At 41.8% G+C, this 24,522-nt stretch overlaps 1 long non-coding RNA gene across 6 annotated transcripts in view; it reads left to right on the top strand.

Annotated features, from left to right (window-relative positions):
• LOC140641359 (uncharacterized) overlaps window positions 1-24,522 on the top strand; it is a 267,792-nt gene that overhangs the window by 183,170 nt on the left and 60,100 nt on the right. For 3 of the 6 annotated variants that reach the window (XR_012037890.1, XR_012037894.1, XR_012037895.1), the window contains exon 1: window positions 24,075-24,365. The exons of 2 other annotated variants lie outside the window; for them this stretch is intronic. This is a non-coding gene — a long non-coding RNA (uncharacterized lncRNA). Of the gene's footprint in view, window positions 1-17,665; window positions 17,764-24,074; window positions 24,366-24,522 lie in introns of those variants that run through there. One more of the 6 variants, XR_012037891.1, reaches the window with a different exon arrangement.

The following is a 24,522-nucleotide window of genomic DNA, read 5'->3' on the forward strand; positions in this document are numbered from 1 at the left end:
CTGGAGTAGGAGAACCAAGAGAAACCTTTTTGTGCTGAGAAGCCCTCTTGAACCCTGAATGGGAAGGAGTCATTGGTTCTGGGCTCCTGGGGAAGGGCCAGAAACCTGCCCAAGCTCTGGATTCTGCACTGAGTATGAGATAGTGGTCATCTCAGTCCTAGGAAAAGGCAGGGGAGCTGAGAGTGATTGTCTGAGCACAGGTATGTACGGCTGCCTGAATAAGTTTTCCTGATCACCGGCCCTTGCGCTGAGCCCCTGGCAGCGGTGTACCACTAGGAGAGGAGCAGGACTGCTTCTGCAGTGCAAAGCCTGCTGAAAGCCTAGGGAGTATAGGGGCATTTAGAATAACTCTATTATCTTAGCTATATCCTAAGTATGGGGTTCCACTAACTACGGACAGCCTCAGTATAGGGTATAATAGCGCACCACTAAGAAACTTTGAAGCGTATATACACAAAATATTACTGAAAACATAACAACTTCTAAATCCAGCTCAGCTACAGACCAGATACTAACTCAATTTCCCACAATAACAGCCTGATAGAAGAAGAGAATTCTCCATTTGGGGGAATATTTCCTTCAGTCTGTACTATATACTATACACAAGTTGTGGCATTCATTTTAAAGTTATGATTCACACACACACACACACACACACAACCCAAACAATGATAAACTGCTTGTCAAGAGACAAAATAATCAATAGAACAAGATTAGAGCTGGCCCAAATGTTGGAATTATCAGATAGTTCTTGTAAAATAACTATGAGAAGTATGCTAAAGGATCTAGTGGAAGAGATGGGCAACAAGTATGAACACATGGAGAATTTCTTTTTTTTTTTAAAGATTTTATTTATTTATCCATGAGAGACACAGAGAGATGCAGAGAAAGAGACAGAGACACAAGCAGAGGGAGAAGCAGGCCCCATGCAGGGAGCCCGACATAGGACTCAATCCCGGGTCTCTAGGATCATGACCCAGGCTGAAGTCAGGCACTAAACCACCGAGCCACCCAGGCTGCCCAACACATGGAGAATTTCAGCAGAGGAAAGGATACTATAAAGAAAGATATACATGGAAATGTTACACATGAAAAATAGGCTGTTAGGCATGAAAAATTCTGTTGATGGGCTTTTTAGGAGATGGGATACGACAGAGAGAAGACTCAACAAACTTGAAGGCATGTCAATAGCAATGATCTACCATGAAACAAAGGGGAAAAAGAGTAAAAACATGAAACAGAGCACCTGAGGTCTATAGGGCTATGCTGAAAAGTCTAACCTATGTGGAATTGAAGGCCTAGAAGCAGATGGGGCAGAAAAAATATTTGAAGAGAGAAGAATCAAATGCTTTTCAAAAAAAAGCATTGAGAAAAAAAATCATAGCTCCAAGAAGTACAGAGAACCCCAAGCAGGATCATAGTCAAATTGCTAAAAGCAAAGAACAAAGAAAAAATCTTGAAAGCAATTCAAGAGAAAAGAGAAATCCCACATAGAAGAACAATGTTAAGAATGACCACTGACAGACACAAAGAGATGGAAAAATATTCCATGCTCATGGATTGGCAGAATTAATGTTGTGAAGATGTCAATGTTACCCAGGGCAATTTACATGTTTAGTGCAATCCCTATCAAAATACCATGGACTTTCTTCAGAGAGTTAGAACAAATTATTTTAAGGTTTGTGTGGAATCAGAAAAGACCCCAAATAGCCCAGGGAATTTTAAAAAAGAAAACCATATCTGGGGGCATCACAATGCCAGATTTCAGGTTGTACCACAAAGCTGTGGTCATCAAGACAGTGTGGTACTGGCACAAAAACAGACACATAGATCAATGGAACAGATTAGAGAATCCAGAAGTGGACCCTCAACTTTATGGTCAACTAATATTCGATAAAGGAGGAAAGACTATCCACTGGAAGAAAGACAGTCTCTTCAATAAATAGTGCTGGGAAAATTGGACATCCACATGCAGAAGAATGAAACTAGACCACTCTCTTTCACCATACACAAAGATAAACTCAAAATGGATGAAAGATCTAAATGTGAGACAAGATTCCATCAAAATCCTAGAGGAGAACACAGGCAACACCCTTTTTGAACTTGGCCACAATAACTTCTTGCAAGATACATCCACGAAGGCAAAAGAAACAAAAGCAAAAATGAACTATTGGGACTTCATCAAGATAAGAAGCTTTTGCACAGCAAAGGATACAGTCAACAAAACTCAAAGACAACCTACAGAATGGGAGAAGATATTTGCAAATGACGTATCAGATAAAGGGCTGGTTTCCAAGATCTATGAAGAACTTATTAAACTCAACACCAAAGAAATAATCCAATCATGAAATGGGCAAAAGACATGAAGAGAAATCTCACAGAGGAAGACATAGACATGGCCAACACGCACATGAGAAAATGCTCTGCATCACTTGCCATCAGGGAAATACAAATCAAAACCACAATGAGATACCACCTCACACCAGTGAGAATGGGGAAAATTAACAAGGCAGGAAACCACAAATGTTGGAGAGGATGCGGAGAAAAGGGAACCCTCTTGCACTGTTGGTGGGAATGTGAACTGGTGCAGCCACTCTGGAAAACTGTGTGGAGGTTCCTCCAAGAGTTAAAAATAGACCTGCCCTACAGCCCAGCAATTGCATTGCTGGGTATTTACCCCAAAGATGCAGATGCAATGAAACGCCGGGACACCTGCACCCCGATGTTTCTAGCAGCAATGTCCACAATAGCCAAACTGTGGAAGGAGCTTTGGTGTCCATCGAAAGATGAATGGATAAAGAAGATGTGGTTTATGTATACAATGGAATATTACTCAGCCTTTAGAAACGACAAATACCCACCATTTGCTTCAACGTGGATGGAACTGGAGGGTATTATGCTGAGTGAAATAAGTCAATTGGAGAAGGACAAACATTATATGTTCTCATTCATTTGGGGAATATAAATAATAGTGAAAGGGAATAGAAGGGAAGGGAGAAGAAATGGGTAGGAAATATCAGAAAGGGAGACAGAACATAAAGACTCTTAACACTGGGAAACGAACTAGAGGTGGTGGAAGGGGAGGAGGGCGGCGGGGGGTGAATGGGTGACGGGCCCTGAGGGGGGCACTTGACGGGATGAGCACTGGGTGTTATTCTGTATGTTGGCAAATTGAACACCAATAAAAAATAAATTTATTATTTTAAAAAAAATGACCATTGACTATCATCTGGTAGCATAGAGATCCGAAGACAGTAATGTCATTGTCACAGTGCTGCAAGGAGCAACAGATTAAAACTCCAGCCAACCTAGAATTCTATATCCAGTGACAATATATTTTGGGATGCTGGCATGGCTCAGTCCGTTAAGCATCTACTTTTGCTTAGGTCATGATCTGAGGGTCCTGGGATCAAGCCTCGTATCTTCTTCCCTGCTCAGTGTGGTGTCTGCCTCTCCCTCTATGTCTGCCCCTCACTCTGCTCATTCTTTCTCTCTCTCCCTCACTCTCAAATAAATAAATAAATAGATAGATAGATAGATAGATAGATAGATAAATCTTTTAAAAATATGCTTCACAAATGAAGTATGGACATTTTCATTATTGAAAAAAATCAATCTCCTGGAGAGCAGAATATGCTAAATGGAGTTCTCTGATTTAAGAGAAAATGATTTCAGATGGAAACCTGGTCCTACAGGAAGGATTTGTATGAATGAAGAATACCAGAAAGAGTGAACAGCTCTTTAAAAAGTACTTTTAAGGGATCCCTGGGTGGAGCAGCGGTTTGGCGCCTGCCTTTGGCCCAGGGCGCGATCCTGGAGACCCAGGATCAAATCCCACGTCGGGCTCCCGGTGCATGGAGCCTGGTTCTCCCTCTGCCTGTGTCTCTGCCTCTCTCTCTCTCTCTCTCTCTCTCACTGTATGACTATCATAAATAAGTAAAAAATTAAAAAAAAATAAAAAGTACTTTTAAGACCCTAAAGGTAATTGGTCATTTAAAGTAAAAGTAATAACAGAGGAACATGGGGGTTTATAGTTTTTTAGACTAAAACTTTTGGCAACAAGAACACAAACAGTGAGAGGGTTGTGATTGGAAATATATTGTCATTGAGTTCTTACATTGTTCACAAAGTAATTTTTTTGAAAGTTAACTGTGATGAATTAAAGATAAACATGTAATTCCTAGAAAGCTCTTGGAAAATAAAATACAAGTAGGCATGCCTAAAGTGTTAATAAGAGATGAAATGAAATGCAAAAATACTTATTTCATCCCAGAAATCCAGGATGGGAGTAATAGAAAAGCAAAGATCATAAAGGACAAATAACAGGCCCAAATTTGGTGTGTTCAAAATCAAAATATATAAATAATGGAATTAAATCTAAATGGATTAACCTTCCCAAATAAAATGTTCAGAGATTATCATACTGGATAAAAGTGGAAGACTTTTACAGAAAGTATAACATAAACATAAAGTCACAAACATGTTGAAAGTAACAGCTTTGGAAAAGGTACCGTGCAAATGCTATGCATAGGAAAACAGGCTATACTATACTAATTTCAGAATGAGTAGACTTGAAGATGATAAAAAGATAAAAGGAGCATTTTACAAACCCATTAAGGGTTAATTAATCAAAAGGACCTAAAAATATAAACTATATTTGTACCTAATAACAAAACTTCAATATACATAAAGCAAAAATTGACAGAATCAAAGCTGAAGAATTTAAGACCCGTCTTTCAGTAATAGACTGATAGATTATTAGTATACAAAAGATCTGAACACTGACCTGATGTACTTGACATTTGTAGAACACCTACCCAACAACAGAAGCTCAAGTGCACATGCTTCTCAAGTGGGCCTGGAGCATCCCCCAACATAGATCACAAACTAGACCATAAAAGAAGTCTAAATAAATTTCTGAAGATTTCTAAAGGTTGAATTTCTTTCTTTGTTTTTTTTTAAGATTTTATTTATTCATGAGAGAGAGAGAGAGAGAAAGAGAGAGGCAGAGACACAGGCAGAGGGAAAAGCAGGATCCATCCAGGGAGCCTGATATAGGACTCGATCCCGGGTCTCCAGGATCACACTGCCCAGGCTGAAGGTGGCACTAAACCACTGAGCCACCCGGGCTGCCCTAAAGGTTGAATTTCTAAGTATGTTCTTTAAACAAAATGGAATTAAAGTAGAAATCAATGACAGGTTATCTGCAAAATTCCTCAAATCTTTGGAAATTAACCCATGAGTCAAAGAAGAAATCACAAGGGAAATTAGAAAATACTTTAAAGATAGTGAAAATGTGACACTGATATTTTTGAGTGCACAAATTTTAAAGGGAAATGTAAAATTTTACATGCTTATATTAGAAAATAAAAGCACAAAATCAGTGATATTTGTTTCCATCTTAAGCTCAAAGGGTTGAGCTAATTAAACCATAAAAAGAGTGGAAACCAGTGAAATAGAAAATTAATAGAGCATATCAGCAAAGACTGAAGATAATTTGTTAAAAAAGATCAATAGAATTGATAAATGCTTAGAGAAATTTACTGTTTAATAGAGAGTCTCAGCTTTCCAAGGTAAAAAGCTCTGGAGATGGGTTATACAACAATGTAAATATATTTAATTGAACTGTAGACTTAGATATAGTTACAAGGATAAATTTTATATATTTCCTAACCATAATAATAATAATTATAAAAAAGTAAAAAGAAGACACAAATTACTAATATGAGGAATAAAAAAGAGGACAGCACTAAAGTTATTTTAAGGATAGTGAAGTGATATTACGAACAACTTTACACCAGTAAATTTCAGTGACCTGTATGAAAGGGACAAATGATTTGAAAAACATAACTTAAAAACCAACAAGAAGAAATAGAAAAATTTAAACCTTTCTTTCACATTCATGAAAGAAATTGAGTTTGTTATTAAATAGCTTCACACACACAAACAAAAGTCCAGGTCCAGAGGATTTTTCTCATGAATTCTTTAATGTATTTAAGGAAAAAATATAATACCAATTCTACACAAACTTTTTCAGAAAGAGTATTAAGGAACACTTCCCCACTTTTTATGAGTCAAGCATTACTTTGATACCAAAACCAGATGAGGATACTGTAAGAAAAATAAATTACAGATCAAAATTCCTGCTTAATATAAGTAAAAAAATCCTTAAAAGAATATTAGCAAAAAAGAAAAATCAATGATATATAGGAGATGGTAAAGTAGAGTTTATTCTAGGGATGAAAAAAGTTGGTATAATATTTAAAAACCAATCTATATCATTTGCCAATATATATTCATCAATGTGATTAAGGGAAAAATTAGATTTCTATAGATGAAGAAAAAGCAGTGGACATATTTCAACATCTTTTCATGGTAAAAACTCAGCAAACTGGGACTAGAAAGGGAGCTTTCTCAACCTCACAGATAGCTTCTACAAAAAACCTACAGCTAACATACTTATTGCTGACTGAATGCTTTCCTCCAGAGATTGAAGACCAAGTGAAGATGTCACTCAAAATTTTCATTGAACATTTTATTAGAAGTCTTAGATAAGGCAATAATATAAGAAAAAGAAATGAAGAACATACAAATTGGAAAGGGAGAAGTAAAACTGTCTTTGCTTATGTGTGACATGATTTTGTACAAAAAAACTCCTAAGACCTATTTTAAAAATTACTAGAACTAATAATTTATTGTGTAATACTAGAAGTTATGACCAAGTTTACATTCCATATTCTAGCAATGAACAATTAACAATGAAGTTTTAAAAATAATATTTCTTAAAAAAATATTTCTTATAGTATAAAAAATCAAATACATAGGGATAAATTTAATGAAAGATGCTTAAGACTGAAATTATAAAATGTTGCTGACAGAAATTTAAGAATATCTAAATAATGAAGAGTATACCATGTTTATGGATTGGAAAGCTCAATATTGTTATAGTGTCAATTTCCCCAAAATGATTGATCTCCATTGAAAGCCTAACAAGCTTCTTTTCTTTAACAAAATGATTTTAAAATTTATATGGGAAGACAAAGGGCTTGAAATAACCAAAGGAATATTGAAAAAAATAGAACAAATTTGGAATACTTACCCTACCTTATAACAAGACTGACTCCATAGTTGCAGTAATCAAGACAGTGTGGTATTGATGAAAAGATGGATAAATGGATAAATGGAACAGAATAGAGGGAGGGTATATATAGATCCACAGATACATGGTCCAATGAATTTTGGTCCAAGAATGTCAAGGAAATTCAATCGGGAAAGAAAATCTCTTCAACAAATGGTATGGAAACAATTGGATATTCATTAGGAAAAAAAAGAATCTTGGCTTCTACCTCTAAGTATATATAAAAATTGATTCAATATAGGTCATTGACCTAAGCATAAAAGTTAAAGCAATAGAATTACTAGAAAAAACATAGGAGAATATCTTTGCAACCTTGGGCCACATTGGGAAAGATTCCTTGGAGGGATCCCAGAAACCATGGGCCATAAAAATAAAACTTGATAAACTGGATTATATCAAAATTAAAAATCTCTGTCAGAAGACACTGTTGAGAAAATGAGCAGGTTAACACATACGCTAACCTATTGCTAAGCCATGACTTTGACAGAAGTGTTGGATCCAGAATATATAAAACTCCTACAGTTCATTAATAAAAAACAAACAATCTAATAAAAAACGAGCAAAAATTATTTCGGTAGAAATTTCCTTAAGAAGACACACAAATGGCCAGTAACACGTGAAAAAATGTTCCACATCATTAGGCATCCAGGAAATACAAATTAAAATTATGATGAGTCATTTGCCAGAGTTAACCACCGGAAGTTATCCACCAGAAGGTTTGAAGTGAAAATGATTGACAAAGGGAATTGTGAGAGGGGTTGTGAAGGAACTAGAATTCTCATACATTGCTGGTGGGAGTGTGAAATGGTATAACCACTTTGAAAAACTGGTACTTATTTAAAAAGCTTAAAAGTACATTAACCCTCTGACCCTACAAAGATCATTCTTGGGTATTTTCTTTGGAGAAATGAAAATGTATTTTTATAAAAGTTCATATGTAAGAATGCTCATAACAGCCTTATTCATAAAATTCTGAAACTGTAAAATAGCCCACGTGTCCATCAGTGAAGAATGAATGGATAAATACACAGAGGTGTAGTCACACAATAGATACTGAGCCACAGAAAGGACTGAACTATTAACTCATACAGTATCATGGATGAATGTCAGAAATGTGGGGAGTGAATGAAGATATAAAAATGTGCATGATATTTGGTCCATTTATGAGACATTCTAGAATAGGAAAAGCTAACTTACAGATAGAAGTCAAATTAGTCGTTGATTCTGAGGGTGGAAAATTGAGAAGAGGTGTGGGGAACTTTTTGGGTGAGAGAAAAGGTCTGTCTTTATGTATATTCACCAAAACTATTAGAACAGAATACTTAAGATCTAAGCATTTTGCTCTATGTAAATTATCCCCCAATTTTTAGAATGTGAAATAAAAAAATCATTTTTATGCCAAAATTGCAGTTAACAGATTTGAAGGTACTGTATTTAAAACAATCCATTGATATAACTATTATATTATGATGGAAAAAATGACATGATTGAATTATTGGAAACCTAATTTACAATATTTAATAAGAGCTACATACTTTGATTCTCAAATCCCAAATCTGCCCATTCAGCCCAAACTTCAGGGAAGGCAAGGGGGCAGATAGAATGTGTCCCTGCCTGCCTTGTGGTTAGATGCAGAGGGTCCTCAGATAGGATCTTCAGTGGGATCTGTTAATTATCCATTTCTGATTCTGGAGTTTATGAAATGCTCTTCACCAGATCTCAAAAACCGGACAGTCATCTTGGTTATCTCTTTGAGGGGCCCTGTTTATCCCTCCTTCCCAGCCCATGACATCAAAGACTTGGTTTCATTGCAAAATTGTCTGGCACAATGGCGTCAGGCTGGCTCTCCTTGGGAAGAGTTTTGAAAACAGTGATGACTCAGAGCTCCTGGAAGGAGCCTCTTACCCACCTCTTTCCTCTACATGCCTCAGACCAGGGTGGCCAGGGAGACCTGGTTCCCATGGGAATGAGGACCAGCAGGCTTGCTGATAGGGAAGTGGGGCTCTGCCAAGATATGGGGCTAAGTCCTCCAGCCTGGCTGTGGGAAAAAAACCTCTCAACCTAGGCTGGGGAAGGGAGGGATTTTTTTTGCATGCTCGTCCCCCCGACCTTTTTTTTTCCTTTCCCTGGTGTTGTTGTCAGTCATAGTTTTCATGAGTAGAGTCAAACTGTACTCCTCTCCCAAACTGACAGAGCATGACTGTTACAGGTCAGCTTGGAGTCTGGTCTTTTCCTATTTTCATCCTCTGATTTGAGTATGAGGAAGACATGACTGACAGCCCTCTCTGGCTCTTAGGTGAGAGTCTTTTTCAGTTTGTTCTGCTTCCCTTGCTAAAATAAATTTTGTTTTTCTAAAATAACATAAATATTGTATACACTTTTTTTTTTTTAAAACGAAGGACATTCGTTGAATTTATTTGTGGATACAGATGAAACGAAAGCTTGTTTCCCTACTGGTTTCTCTCCTCCCTAATATTAATTGTGGAAGTTAAAAATCTGGGTTGTTGCTTCCTGTGGTAACATTTCCTATCTCACTAAATCATGCCACAGATGCAAAGTTTCAGTTTAATTTGGTTTCTGATATTATGCTTCCATAGGTAAATGAAGACCCTGGATTCGTAAATCTTTTTTTTGTTTGTTTTGTTTTGTTTTGTTTTTCCACTTTTATTTTTATTTATTTTTATTTTTTTTTCCACTTTTATTTTTAAATGTATTTAGACCCAAAGTTTATGTCCATTTAGCTGACCTTTTCAATAGTAAGAGCTGTTTTATAAGGCAGCAGAAGTGAAAGTTATCAGCAAGGTTGGGTAATGTAAAGTATTTATGAATGAGCGTGCAAAAATCAGTCTGGGGTGTAAAATGTGGGGCTGTAGTTAGACAGAACTGCTTGTGACTTGAGCCTTCTTTGCAGTAAAGCATAATTCATGCTGCTGTTAGCCCTTAAAACAGGAAATAATATACCCATTTAACTTAATCACAATTTATATTACATGTGCATATTTCTAAACAAATGTTGTAGATGGAGAGTTTGGTAGCAATAATATTTATGAATTACACTTTTAGTTAGCAAAGGAAATGTGTGACCTCTTACATTTGGTTTGACATTTGAATTTGGTGTTCAGTATATTTGACAGGGGTGATGGATTCTCATTAGCTCAATGTATAAACAGGAAATGCTTCCTCGGTGAACAGTTATTAATGTGGGACATCCCTGAATTTGAATGTTTAGTTGTTTTTTCTGCTCTAGATCGTGAAACTTACTTCAGGTCTCTTTTGGGGGGGGAAAAAAAAAGAAGAAGAAGAAGAAAGAAAAAAAAAAAGGAAAAAGCAAGATTTCAATTTTGTGTCTTGCAAACCTGCACAGCCTATGAATACCAAGCTCTGAGAGGCAGAAACTGGTTGACAGACTGGTGGCAAGGAGCCACCCTGGCGGCAGATGCCCCCCTCCCCCGCCGTGGATTTTGCTTGCCTTAATTTCTAAATAAGATAACCTATAGGAATTAGAACACGACGTGGGGGCAGATTTGAGTAAGCTCATACTTAACCTTGACCTATAGCAGGATTACAGCAGTTCGTGCAAAACGGGAATCAGAACAAATTTGTGATGTGGCTTAAGGCTGCAATTTCATGGTGAGTGTTTAGCACTAGCTTGGCATTCTGCAATGATACCATGATATAGAAGCTGGAGGGAAGGGTGCAGGAAAGCTAGCAGAGACATCTGACCTCTGATGGGAATGAGGAGAAGCCAGGCCTGTGGGCCGGTGTCCGCCGTGGGCTGGGGGCCTGTGCTCAGCCCCTTCTGAGGAATGCTTAGAATCTAATTAGAAGTCAGTGAGAAATCCGGAAAGTGAAGCTGGCAGGCCCTTAATCTGAATTTCAGGTCTTCAGAGGGAGAAAAGTAGCGTTTTTATTGTTGGAGGTCAAAGTTTAAATTTAGTTTATATCAGATTACCAAAATATGCTTTCGGTAAGGTTAGATTCTCATGCTCGGAGAGTCGGACTGTAATGAAAGCAAACAGGGCCAGAGATAATCCCATTACAGATGAACTCTTCACTCGAAGCTCAGCCATTTGGGAACCGTAATAACACCATCTCAGCAAGAAGATAAAGGCCGAGCGGGCAGGGCTGAGAGGGAACCTTGCTGACCACCCTGTTGAACGTAGCCCCTTCCCCTCCCGGCACGCCCTGCCCTCGCTTTAGCTTACAGCACGTCCCTAAATGACTCCACTTTTCTTCTGTGCCCCCCTACTAACCTTTAAGTCCCCCAAGGGTAGAGACTTCTGCCTCTTTTGTTCACTGCTCTGTACTCACCATGCGGATCACAGCGTGCCTCCTAAGAAGCACTCCCTACATACTTGTTGATTGAATGAGTATGAAGACACCCCAGTTCCTTCGAGCAGAAAGCAAAGATTTTTAAAGTCAAAGATTTTGAAACTAAGGTAGGGGACCAGCCCCTTTGGATTTTAGGAGTAGCAGTGATTGCCCTGGAAGGAGGAAGGTGTCATCATTCCTGTGGGTTCTGGAAGGTAAGTCCCAGATTGGGGGGCCACCAGCTTGGTTCATGAGGTCAGGAGCCATACCTGCCCTGGGGCTCAAGATCTTGCACCTATCTGTGGATGCTCAATAACTAGGTATCAAGGTAGACAGATTTAATGAGGAGTTGTGTTGGAAGAACCCAGAAGCTACTGTGTATCTTCCGCCCACCCTCTCAGGACCACAGCTCAGTATAGGCTGAGGCTGACCAAGTGAACACCTCCAGGGGCTGACTGGAAATGGGTGGGGGGCGTGATTCTCCTGAGCATTGACAGGAGCTGCACCAAGTGGGTCCCTGGCGTGCTGGCTGGGGATAGACCACTGAGGGCTTGACAGAAGGGACTGGCAGGAAGGGACATGTCTGTCCTCAGAGCTGGCCTTGCTATTCCTGACCAATTTAGGAGAAGTCTCACCAAGACATTCCTGGGTTTGAAATAAATAAAGTGTCACCCTTTTTGACTAAGGATGTACGTGTGGGAAAACCACCCTCCTTCCTTACTCTCCTCCTTTACAAATCATGGGAAATAGACCAACTCCTTGTGCATCTAACGAAAATAATTTGCAGACTATCCTGTTTCCTCCTTCCCCCGTAGAAAACAATCCACACACTGTCCTCTTCTGATCAAATACTCCCTTAAGAATGTCGATGTGGGCCGCTGTGTTCTTTTGGTCTCTCAGAACTTCACATTGTCGACTGGTCTCATAAGCCCCAGATCCCAACTCTTAGCTCCCAGACCTGGTGGTATTATCGCTCTGCCAGACAGCACGGCGGGGAGGCAGGGCTTCTGGGCAAAGACCAGCTCTGTGAACCGACACTGGTCGTCACTGACTCGCTGAGCACCCCTCTGGCCCTGTACCCGCCAGAGAAGCGTGAACCCGTCAGGTCTGGTCGCTGCCCTCAGCAGCTTAGGTCCCAGCTGGGAAGATGGTGGCTGTCTGGGGGCTTCTGTGTGTGTGTGTGGGGGGGTGCTGGCATGAGGTGGGGGGCTGTGGAGCAACCTGGGTTGGGCTGGGCGTGAACACAACTCAGTGACCCCAGAAGCCAGCCTCACAGACCTGTGATCCCTGGGAGGGGGGCTCCCAGACTTCTGGGTGCCTGCCTTTGGCTCAGCACTGGGGCAGAGAGCAGTCTGGCTGTGAATCATTCCCCAGAGAAGTGGTGGCGTGAAGGGAAACCGAAACCGTCCATCGCACAGGCGGTGTGAGACCGATGTGCAGACTCTCGTTTAGGGGCGCCACCGTGTGAGGCATGAGAGGTGCAGCCGCCGGGGCCTCGGGGGGCTTGCTGGGCACCACGGTGTGGCGGGCCCTCTCCCGGCCCGGCCTGTCGGGACCAGGCTCCGTCCCGGCCAGGGCCCTATTGTTCATGCTGCTGCTCGCTTGGTTCCCCTAATCCTCCCTTCATCCAAGTCCTTCCGTTCTCAGTTCGCAAAGCCCGGGGGAGCCTCCACCGTGAAGCCTCTGCTGAACACCCAGATCCTGCCTGCCTCTGAATCCCTGTGGATTTTTAAATCATTTTCTCAGGGCTTTGTGTATTTGGTCTTCCCCACCTGTCCGAGAGCTCCCGGGGTGCAGGGGCAGTGCCACTTCTCTGCCACCCTGTAGTGTTAGTTAGTGCTCTCCATAGTGTTTATGAAGCGTGTGAAAGTTCAGCTACCACCTCCCCACTACCAGTGAATTTTGTTTTTTGGAATGATTAAAACTTTCCTGTTTAAAAAATTTTATAATACTAATATATTTGTTCTAAAAAGCCAAACAATATAGAGGGATATAAAGAAAAAGTAAAATAGTTTGTGGGTCTCCCTTCCAGGCTTGTTCCCCCTGAGGTTACCAGTATTCACAATACAGGGTAATTTCATGTACATCTCGTTCTACACACAAACCACCTTAAATTAAAAAGTATACACATATATTGGGATTTTACTTTTTCCCACTTATTTATAAAATGAAATGTGGCTCACACTCTATATCTTCACATTGTTTTACAATTAAGTATCACATCATGGTATTACATTAGGTAGTAAATTTGTGAAAGAAAGAAAAAAAGAAAGAAAGAAAGAAAGAAAGAAAAAGAAAAGAAAGAAAGAGAAAAGGAAAAAAAAGCCTCCCCTATCAGTAAGGGTATAGGCAAAATGAACCTTCTGACATGTATAAATACCCTTTAAAAAATATTAACTCATATAAAAGAAAAATAAAAAGAGACTCATTAACAAGACAAGCAGTGTTAAAGGAGGATGCATTATAATATGTGAATAATTAAAAATAAAAAAATTTGTCATGGTTTTTCTTCTGCCAGTAAAGGTAAGTTGTTATTTATTCCTTTTCCCCTAATACCTGCATAATTTATACTCAGTGATATATGCATAACATCAACTTATTGAATACTTCAATGGATAGACATTTGTTTTGATTTTAATTTTTAACCCTAATGAACTGTGCTGCAATAAACATTCCCGCAGGTATGGCCTGTAGGACGTACTCTTGAAAGTGAGGCTTGGGGCCTTTTAAGTGTTCAGAGATGCTACAGAGAACTTTGCTAAGAGTAGGAACAGTTCATAGTGCCTGCCCGCCCCACATCCTCACCAGCACTGGCCCTGACTCATTGGCTTTCATTTTGTCAATTTGATGGGTCACATTTGTTATTTTAATTTGTATTTCCTCAGCTACAGTGAAGTGGCCTATCTTTTCATTGTTTGCTGGCAACTTCATTTCTTCTTTACATTGAATTTTCATAAGCTTTGCCTCTTCTTCTGCCATGTTTTCTTTTTCTTGTTAATTTATAAGAGTCTTTTATTAAGACAACATTTAAACCCTTTGCCATATGTGACAAAACTGGCTACCTAAAATTCAAAACTGTGTTACCATATATCAAAACTTTCTCTTTCTTAGGGCTTCTGGTTTTTTGGGTTTGTGTGTGTTTGTGTGTGTGTGTGTGTGTGTGTGTGTGTGTTTAAAGATTTTATTTATTTGAGAAGGAGAGAGAGCAAGAGTGGCGGGGAAGGGTAAAGGGAGAAGGAAAAGCAATCTCCTTGCTGAGCAGGGAGCCCAATGATGCAGGGCTCAATCCCAGGACCCTGGGATCATGACCTGAGCTGAAGATAGACCCTTAACTGACTGAGCCACCCAGGTGCCCTAAGGGCATCTGATTTTTAGGACCTATTTAAGAAGACCACCCCACTCTAAATTTACATATATATTCTCTTAATTTTTCTTCTGATATTTTTATAGTTTAAAAAAATTAGATCATGAATCTGCCAGGAAGATATGTATATGATATGTAGAAGCATCTAACTTTATTTAGTAGTTGATATTGGACTATCTACCAGGGGAACAAACCAAAACAACTTCCTTTTAGCACTGACTACACCTGTGTCATACATGGAGTTACGTATGATAGAGTAGGTTCCTTATGATAAAGTAGGTTCCCAGGCCTTACTTTCAGAATCTTCCCTTTTACCTTTCGGGTAGAAGACAGCACCCATTTGTGCCCACAGTGTACAAAGAATCCACATGAGCCCCGGTTCCCTGCCCAGGGAAATCTCTTTGCTTGACATTTAGCTGTCATCAGAGAAAAGGGAGGATTTAGATTACACACTCTCAAACTCAGGCCTATGCAAAGCTCTCAAAGCAGCAAATATCCCTTCTTTTGGCTTGAAAAAGAAAAAAAAAAAAACCACCAAATTTTGAATTATGGCAACCCCAAGCAGTGCCCTAAATCACCAGGCTTCTTACATGCTGGTGACAACAGAGCCCCGGTGTAAGAGGTCCTGGTCAGAGGCACCCTTGTCCTCGAGAGGTTTGGGGGCGGTGTCTGTCTGGCTTTCTTTTCAGTATCTACTCCTGGGCTGAGATTTTCTTTAGGCCAAGTTTCAGCCTGGAGCAAATTTTTTATGGCTGTGAGCTAATCCCCTAGCAAACCCTGGTTTATATAGAAATGCTGACACAGTGCTAGTTCTGGTGATTCAACTGGGGCGGCTGGGCTATTTATGGTTCCCTGATGCCAATCGGGGATAATTCTCATTTAATAGAATCAGTTTCTGTTGGGACAGGGATCCCACTTTTTCTCCCCAGGGGGATGGTGGAACTTCTTGCCCCGAGACCTGAGCAACGGGTGGCTGCCCATGGGGAGACCTGCCTGGGAAGCAGCTCGAGCTGCAGTAAGTTACAACCAAGGTGGGCTTTTCATCCCGGGATTGTAAGAGCCTTAGAAACAAATAAATATTTTCATCTCCTATTTTGTCTCTGGGCATTGGGCCTAAAAAGCGTCTTGATTCTTCTCAGCTCAACTTGGGGGAGAAGCTGAAGATGACTTAATTCCTCTTTCCTCTTTCCCTTGCGGCACTTCTTCTTTGTTTTGAGGGTTTGGAGCAGGAGGTCCTGAGCAGCCACTGTTTGTGGACAGGAGCCAGTGGAGCTGGACTCTGGGACTTCTAGGGGAGCGAGGCAGTGTGTGTGGCGGAGCCCTCCGGGACACCTCTGGCCTGTGCCCAGTCTACGCAGCCTCCAGATGGGACCAATGGGGCCGATGGGACCATGGGGTGGATTTGGGACTGGCAGGAGGGCCAGTTCTTGGGCTGGTCTTCATTTCCACTATCAGTAGATAAGAATCTTGGGTTTTAAGTTTGAACCCTTGGGAGAGCTAGAAAGTACTTTGTTTCTATTTCTCAATTGTCTCTTTTTTTTTTTTTTCTTTTTTAAAGATTTGTTTATTCATGAGAGACACAGAGAGGCAGAGACACAGGCAGAGGGAGAAGCAGACTCCTCATAAGGAGCCTGATGTGGGACTTGATCCCAGGAACTCCAGATCATGCCCTGAGCCAAAGGCAGATGCTCAGCCGCTGAGCCACCCAGGCATCCCTCAATTGTCTCCTTTATCTGAGGGCCAAACTTCAAAAAAAAAATTGTGGTAAACTATTCATAACATAAAATTTAACCATTTTGAGATACACAGTTCAGTGGCGTTTAAATAAATTGACACTATTGTGTAACCATAACTATCGTCCATCTCCAGAGCTCTGCTTCTGCCCCAACTGACACTCGGTTCTCATTGAACACTAACTCTCCACTACTGGGGGGGTAGGCTTTAGCTACTGTATATCGCATGAGGGTGTTTGGAGTCCCTGAGCTCTCAAGGGTCTGGGGTAGGTAGAGCTGTGAATTGAGCCTACATGTGCCACATGGCCTGGGTCCTTGCTGTACTGCTTTTTCTTCAGGGTCATCTGCCAAATTCAGTTGTCACTGCTCCCCAGGGCCCTGTGAGGATGGCTCACCGGGGCCCCAAGGAGCAACCATCTCCGTACAGAAGGGAGTCCTTTTCACATGTCAAGCCTGTCCCAGAAACACTGTAGGACTAGACAGGCAGGCAAATCTCATGATCCCCTTTTGTCACAGAAGATGCTGAGAACAAGGCAAGCCACCTGCCCAGTTACCAAGTGACCAAGCTGGGACTTGAACTGGGGACACTTGCCCCCACACCCTGTGCCCTCACCACTCTTGTGTATTTATTGACAGGGTCTGGGCTCTCGGAATGATTCCCCAGACCAACAGGGTCATCCCAGGAGCACTGAGCTTTGCCCTTCACTCAGTAAGGCATCCAGAGCAGCCCCACCTAATTCGCTGCCTTTGAAGTCAGCCATGTCAGGAGCGGGGCAGCCACATCTTTTACCAGCTTTTATGGGGCCTGTCAGGGGGATGGAAGCACTTAGAGATGGCAGGCAGATAAAGGATGGGCCGGGCCTGCCTTGATAAGGTGGCCCAAGATGGGATTGGGGTGGGGGGAGTTGGACACTGAAGCTGCTGGGGCTGTGGTTTCTGCATGGGAGTGTGATTTCTGCCAGAGCCAGAGAAGCTGTGAAGACAGGCTGGCGGCCACGGGATTTAGTGGTTTAGTTTTGTTGAAATCCTCAACTTCAAGGACTTCCCCTGGTGACTGAGTTTTGTTAGGCTAATTAAGAGCAAGCCCTGTGGTGTGACTGGCTAGCTGAGAAAGAGGGAGAGAAAGGGTGGGTGAGGGATGGCTGGCTGGCTGGGAAGGAAGGAGCTGGTCTCACTCCTGATGGGTGAGGCCCCATCCACGCCAAGCAAGACAGATGGTGAGAAAAATCCTGGGGTGAGGGCCCATTTTACCTTTCGCAGCTCCTCTTCCAAGGATTCCCCTTCCCTGCCGGGCCAAGGAACCCACTTGGGGCTGGGAGCAGTGGGGACCTCAAGCCTGGGGGTGCTTGGGCATCCTTGGATTCAGGGTCATCATCTTGCCCCTATAGATAAGCTTGGCTGGAGACTAGAACTTGGGACATGTCTTGTGAGGGATCATAGGATTAGAATGAAGGGAGGAGTCTGAGCACGGCTGGGGGCAGCAGGGGGGCAGCTCCTGGAGAAAGGGTTTCTCAGGGCTTTCCAGGTGCTGGATCTATAATGCAGGTGCTAATGAGAGTACTTGCCCAGTTCTGAGTACAGCACTGGTTCAGAAAATAGGAGGGGTCTTGCCAACCAGTTTAATCCTCCCCCAAGCCTGTGTATTGTGAAATGGGTATTACCATCATCCCTGTTTTACAGCTGAGGAAATCTAGCTTCAGAGAGTTTGACAAATTTGTCTAGTGTCCACACAGAGTGTATTTGAACCCATGTCTGACTCTAGAGCCTCGTAAGTGCTGGTTATAGAGCTGGCGAAAGTACCTGTCTTGGCCCTCTGCCCTTAGATGGATGGGAATCAGGTCCAGCTCACCTGTGGCCTGACTTTCCTTCCCTCACCTTAAGAGGTTGCCTGCATACAAGCTGTGTCTGTCAGCCCGGCTTGTGACAGGTGGACTCAAAGGACGCCTGCTGGGCCCCCGGGGACAGTTCTTCCCTAGTCTGGAGGGCTCCAGGGGCCCATTGCCTGCTGCTCAGTGCTGGGAACAGAATGGAGGAAACCTTGGAAGGCAGGACTGTGTGGGGAATCCATGCTCACACCCTAAGGAGCTGAAAAACAAGACAAGCACTTGTTGCTATGGCTAATGGAGCAAGAGCAAAGGCAGAGCCAGATAAGGGATGAGAGGTAAGGGAGGGAAGTCTGGGAGCTGGGAGCTCTTGCCTGGGGTGGAAAGCAGGAAGCTGGGTCTGGGAAAATGAGCATGAGTTGGAAGGTAGCCCCAGATAGGAATAGTATTACTCCTAGGCAGAAGGGTCTGATGGTCTTTGGGAGTTAAAATCCTGGCTCTGCTCTGTGGCCTTGAGCATCTTAACATCTCTGTGCCTTCCCTTATCTCTGGGGATACTACTACATGTGATGTGTGGTTGTTTCAAAGACCAGATAAATTAATGAAGATAGAAAGCTAGGTTTATACTCATTTGCGGAGTAACTGCTGGAGCTGTGGGCTGCTATTAGCTCCTGACTGAGAAACACCAATAGCCAGAGCATTAAAGCAAGGGTGGAAGAAGGGGGCCAGCTTCTTGGCCCAGGAGTGGGTAGGCCACCCTTGTCTTCCTGGCCTGCCTCCCTGGCCTTCTCCTATCTTACATGGGTCTTCCCAAATGACAGTCAAATACTGTCCAAGAAGATTTCCCAGGATTGATAGTGTTGCTCCAACCTGACTAGGAGTTGAATTTATAGGGGGAGCACCATCCCAAATAGTAGTGAGGCTTGCACACATTTTTTTGAGTGTTCTTCATTCTTCCCATGAAAGGCATTGAGCCAGGCCCTGGGAAGACAAGCCAGCCATGGTTTTTGCCCCCAAGGAGCTCATAATCAAGTGAGAAGATGTTTGTTCATTCATTTATTTACTCAGCCACCATTTCCTAAGTCCTACTTTGTGCCAGGGGCCTTTCTAGACACAGAGAACCCAATGAAGAAAGAACAGGACAGTCAGCTCCTGCCAACGTGCTACACTGGTGGTTTATATTTCCACAATGGCATCAAGATGCATATGGTCTGGGGTGACCAACCTGATCCTTGGTCCCCACTCTGTGCCAGGTCCTGGGAATCAAATAGTAGATGGTGTGGCAGAGTGGTTAGTAACTGGGTCTCTGGGTCAGACAACCAGGGTACATATCCCATCTCTCCTGTTTCCTGGCTCTGAGAGCCTAGGCAAGGGACTTGACCTCTCTGCACTTGTTCTTTGTCTGTAAAATGGGGATACTAATGGAGTTTCCTCAAAAGATTATGGGAAGGACAAAATGAGATGGTGTATGAAGAGTGCTCAGCGGTGGCACTTGGCAGCTCTCAGAGTGCCTACCTGTTAGGACCACTGCTGTTCTTATCTCTCTTCCTGCTTGTTAGGTGCTCACAAGACATCCTGGAAGGATTCACCTCTCTTTCTAGTTGATGATAGGATTTAACATCAGGTACCATTAGAGAAACCAGGCGCATAATTCTGGTTCAAAGTTAACTGATTTCTTTTCCATATAACTGACCTTGAACAGTTGATCAGAAAGAAAGCAGAAAACCTGATGGAAAGACAAAGACCCAGGCAAGCTGTCCACAGGACAGGAGATACAGAAAGCAAATAGAAGCCCCATCTTACTTAGATTTTTTAAAATGTCCATTAACACAGCAAGATATAATATTCACCCTACAGGCTGGTGAAGGCTTATGCATTTGCTGATACCTTTTGTTGGACAGGGTGTGGGGAAGAGGCACAGTCCCACATGGTGGGCTGAGTGGGGACTGGTGTAAGACCCATGGATGACAGTTTGGGAAATGTGTTACAAACGCACCAGCCTTTTGCCTTAGCAATCCCACATACAGGGATTTATCTTACTGGTATGTGTATAAATGAATGCAGTCATCTGCATTTGAACACATTGTTTACATCCCCTTTTATTATAGAGAAAAAACAACTATACATCCCCCAATAGAGGACTGGTTAAGGTACAGCTGTGTAATGGAATCCCCTGCAGCTGTTAGAGCACGGTGTTTCTCTACCATATTTTGGAGACCTTCATATATCACCCCAGACCCGTTAAGTGAGTACAGAATGAGGAGAGTGCAGAGCAGTAGGCACAGAGTATTCTTATTTGGTTAAAATACAAGGTATATGCCAATGCACATGCTTATGTGTATAGAAGTATATCCCAAGGAATACATCAGAAACTTTTCACAGTGATTTGATTTTCGTTAAAGCTCCTAGGAGCTGGAAAAGGGTGGGAGACTGACTCTTGATCCTCCCTTTTCGGACTGTCAGAAGTTTTAAATTATTTGCATGAATACTTTTATCATTTTAAAGGCGGAGAAAAAGCAATTGAAGCTACTTCTTTGTAGTTAAAACATTTTGTAGCTAAGAGATGAAATCTTGTTTCTAAGTTGTGTGTGGGGGTGTGTGTGTTTGGATTATTAAAATGTGTTTCTCCTGAAATCCTACTAACTGTCCAAGAAGTGGCTTTCCAGCATGGTCACTGTGTGAATGGTTCAAGGCTAAACCAGGGTCCTGTTTTGCTTTGATTGAAGTGAAGCAAAAGCTCACCCCTGAGCTTTCAGGGGTGGGGTCAGAGTTAGCTGGTGGGCTGGGGAGCCCTGTCCTGTCCAGGTGCTTAAAGAGTTGGTAGTCTGGTCTTGTGTCCTAGTCTCCCTATAGAAATAGGGAGACAAAAGCCCATGGGGCAAGGCCTGGGGTTCTTAATGCACCCTTAGAACCAACCTCGCTCCTGTGCTGGTTAGCAAGTGTTCTCCCAGAGACAGAGTACACAGGCAGGTGCTCCTGGGTGGAGTCTTAGTGAATCTGTGTATGTAAGAAAATGAGTCTTAGTGAATCTGTGTATGTCCTGGATGGGCCATGAGGACAGCTTTTGTGTGTGTGGAATTTGGGGTGCATGCTATGCTCTGTTCTTAGATCCTTGGTAGCTAGAAGGGGTTCCTGCCAGGAAGGAGTCAGAGAAGTGGGGGCCTTGGGAAGAAGCAGTAGCACAGATGACCTGTGGCCCTGTAATGACCCCTCGGAAATCCAAACACCCCTGTCTTTTTCTTCTTTCTCTTACTTTTTCCTCCTCCTTGTTTTTTTCCATTTAGAGTTTTTTGTTGTTGTTGTTCATTTTTTGCTTTAAATTTTATTTTAAAATAAAAGTTAGATTTGCCCATAGTTGAGGGAGTCAAATAGTTCTAGTTGCAAACATACCCACACACACAGACATACACACACCCACACACATCTATCCTGAATTTGTCCTTCCCCTGCATTTTCTGCTTTCCAGGGGCAACCACTTTTAGTAATTTAGCTGGTTCTTATGATAATTACCTCTGTATCTATAAATAATGCGCTTATATTTATGTTACTTGAATTTTTCATTTTTGGCATTGTCCTTTGGCTTCTTGCTATGGAAGATGAGGATTCAACTCTTTTTCATCACTACCCACATGTCCCATCTCCCATCTTTCCAAAATAGTTATAGCATAATTTTATTATTCAGTATTCAGTGATTAAATGATTTTTACCCTGAAAATACAATTCCTGAGCTGCAATGACTTGCATTTTTTCCTCTCTTATCAACATTTCCTCTCTGGAGTGAATTATCTTTTTTTTTTCTCTGCCCAATGTTTTGTTTTATGTCACTAAATCAGCACCAATCCTCCAGTTGAATAAGATTAGTCTCAAAGCTGTTTTCACAATCCCTATCCTATTAATGTCATCTTCTTGAGGAGAAAACTCATCCAACCTTCTGAACTGGGTTGGGTGCCTTCCAGATCTGCTCTACAGCATCTGTTTGGGGTTTGTTCACTCATATCTTGGTGATCCTTTTGGTGTTCTTTTTCTGATGGATCTTCTATTTCCTGGATCCTCTTCTTTCTTGGGTTAATTCCTCATTTTGGCAGAGTACATTCCCCCCCCCCCACGAATTTACAAGGAAGTGATCGGTTATATTTGTGTGACCTTAAGTGCCTGAAAATGCCTTTATTCTAGCCTCATGTTTAGTTGATAGTTTGGCTAGGTATAGAATTCTGGTTGGAAGCAATTATCTCTCAGAACTATTATGGTCTTGCACCACTGCCTGTAAGCTCCCATTTCTACTAAGAAGACCATGATATGAATCAGTCAGCCTCCCTCCCTCCTCCATAATGGGCACTTTTCTTTGTTCCTGTCGTTTAGAAATATTATGATCCAGTTCCTTGGTGTAGATGTATTTTTACTCATTATGGAGGTCACTGAGGGGAATTTCCTCTATCTTGAAGCTCATATCCTTCAATTCTAGTTATTACTTGTGAAAGTTATTTCCTTCACTATTTCCTGTGTAATTCCCATCCCCTCTTTAGAACTCCTGTTGCTTAGATAGTGGACCCCCTGAACTGTTTCCTCAGTTTCTTATTTTTATTCCCTTTTCCTACCTTTTTGTCTCCTCTGTCATTTCTGTAACTTGGATTTTGAAGTTTTTATGCATTTTATATCTGCCATCATTTTAAAGAAATTTCCGAAGGCTCATTTGTTGTTCTTTTCTGAACATTCCATCTTAGGGAAGCATCTTGTTCCTGCTTCATAGATGTAATATCTTCTCTGAGAATATTATTAGTTACAGGCAGTTATTCTCCTCCTTCCCTATGTGTTTTGGTCTCTATTTCATACTACATAATCACTACACATTCCTGGTGGTTCTTGATTATCTGCTTACATTTATGGATAGAGGTAATTAAAAAGCTGATTTGAAAACTCTAGATGCTTAGGTGGGGCTATTTAAACTATGAATTTCAAGCAGTGCAGGTGGCTTAGCGTTTTAGCGTTGCCTTTGGCTCAGGGTTTGATCCTGGAGACCTGGGATCGAGTCCCATGTCAGGCTCCCTGCATGGAGCCTGCTTCTCCCTCTGCCTGTGTCTGTCTGTCTGTCTGTCTGTCTCCTCCCTCCCTCTGTCTCTCATAAATAAATAAACAAAATCTTAAAAAAAAACAACTATGAATTTCACGTTGCATAAACCTAGCTGTGCTATTTTTATAGGGAATTCTCAATGTTGGTATCTTTTGGACTTTTCTCTTAGACTAATCTGATTGCTTAGAGAAATTGTCTTCAGTCTCTTGCCTGGAGGGTGTATGTTTAGCTACCAGCATTCTGGGAGCTTAAGAGGTGAAGAAGGCTAACAGTCTCCTTACTAGGTATATGTATCTCTAGGATGCTCAGGCTGTTACGGTGAAACACCACAGACTGGGTGGGTTAAGCAGCAGGAATTAATTTGCTCACAATTGTGGAGGCTGGAGGTCCAGGATCAAGGTATGAGCAGAGTTAGTTTATGGGGAGGCTTTCAGAAGACTGCCTTCTTCCTATGTCTTCACATGGTCTTCCTTCCATATATATGGAGAAAGCAAACGCTCTGCTATTTTTCTTTTCCTCTCCTGTGGATGCCAGTCCTATTGGACTAGAACTCCCACCTCATGACCTCATTTAGCCTTAATTATGTCCTCACAGTTCCTTGTCTCCAAATACAGTCACATTGGGGGTTGGGGCTTCAACGTGTGAATTTGAGGGGGACACAATTCACTTCACAGCACTTTGTGGAATTTCACTTAATATTTCTGTTTCATTCTGATACTGTTGCCTTTAGCTATGCTTGGTGATCTCAAGACTGTTTCATCCTGTCCTGAACAATTCTTTTGTTTTTAAGTCTTCTGCTAGAATGGTGACAAGGATGTCACCTGGCTACCTACAGTGGAGATGGACATCTGAAGTCTTGGGGGTTTCTTACACAGATTATGAATCAATCCTCCTTTCAAAAAATGGACACTCACCCCCACTTCCAGAGGTAATGTTGCTGCCAATTCCTGAGTGCTTGACTTTTGGTTTTCATTACTGTTGACTTACAACTCTGTTTTTCAGATCCACTAACTTGGTTACTGCTTATCTAACTTCCAAAATGTTCTCTCCTGTTTTCTTTTTTTTTTTTTTAAAGATTTTATTTA

This window comes from Canis lupus, chromosome 10 (assembly GCF_048164855.1).
Source record: "Canis lupus baileyi chromosome 10, mCanLup2.hap1, whole genome shotgun sequence".
In the NCBI taxonomy this organism is placed as follows: Eukaryota; Metazoa; Chordata; class Mammalia; order Carnivora; family Canidae; genus Canis; species Canis lupus.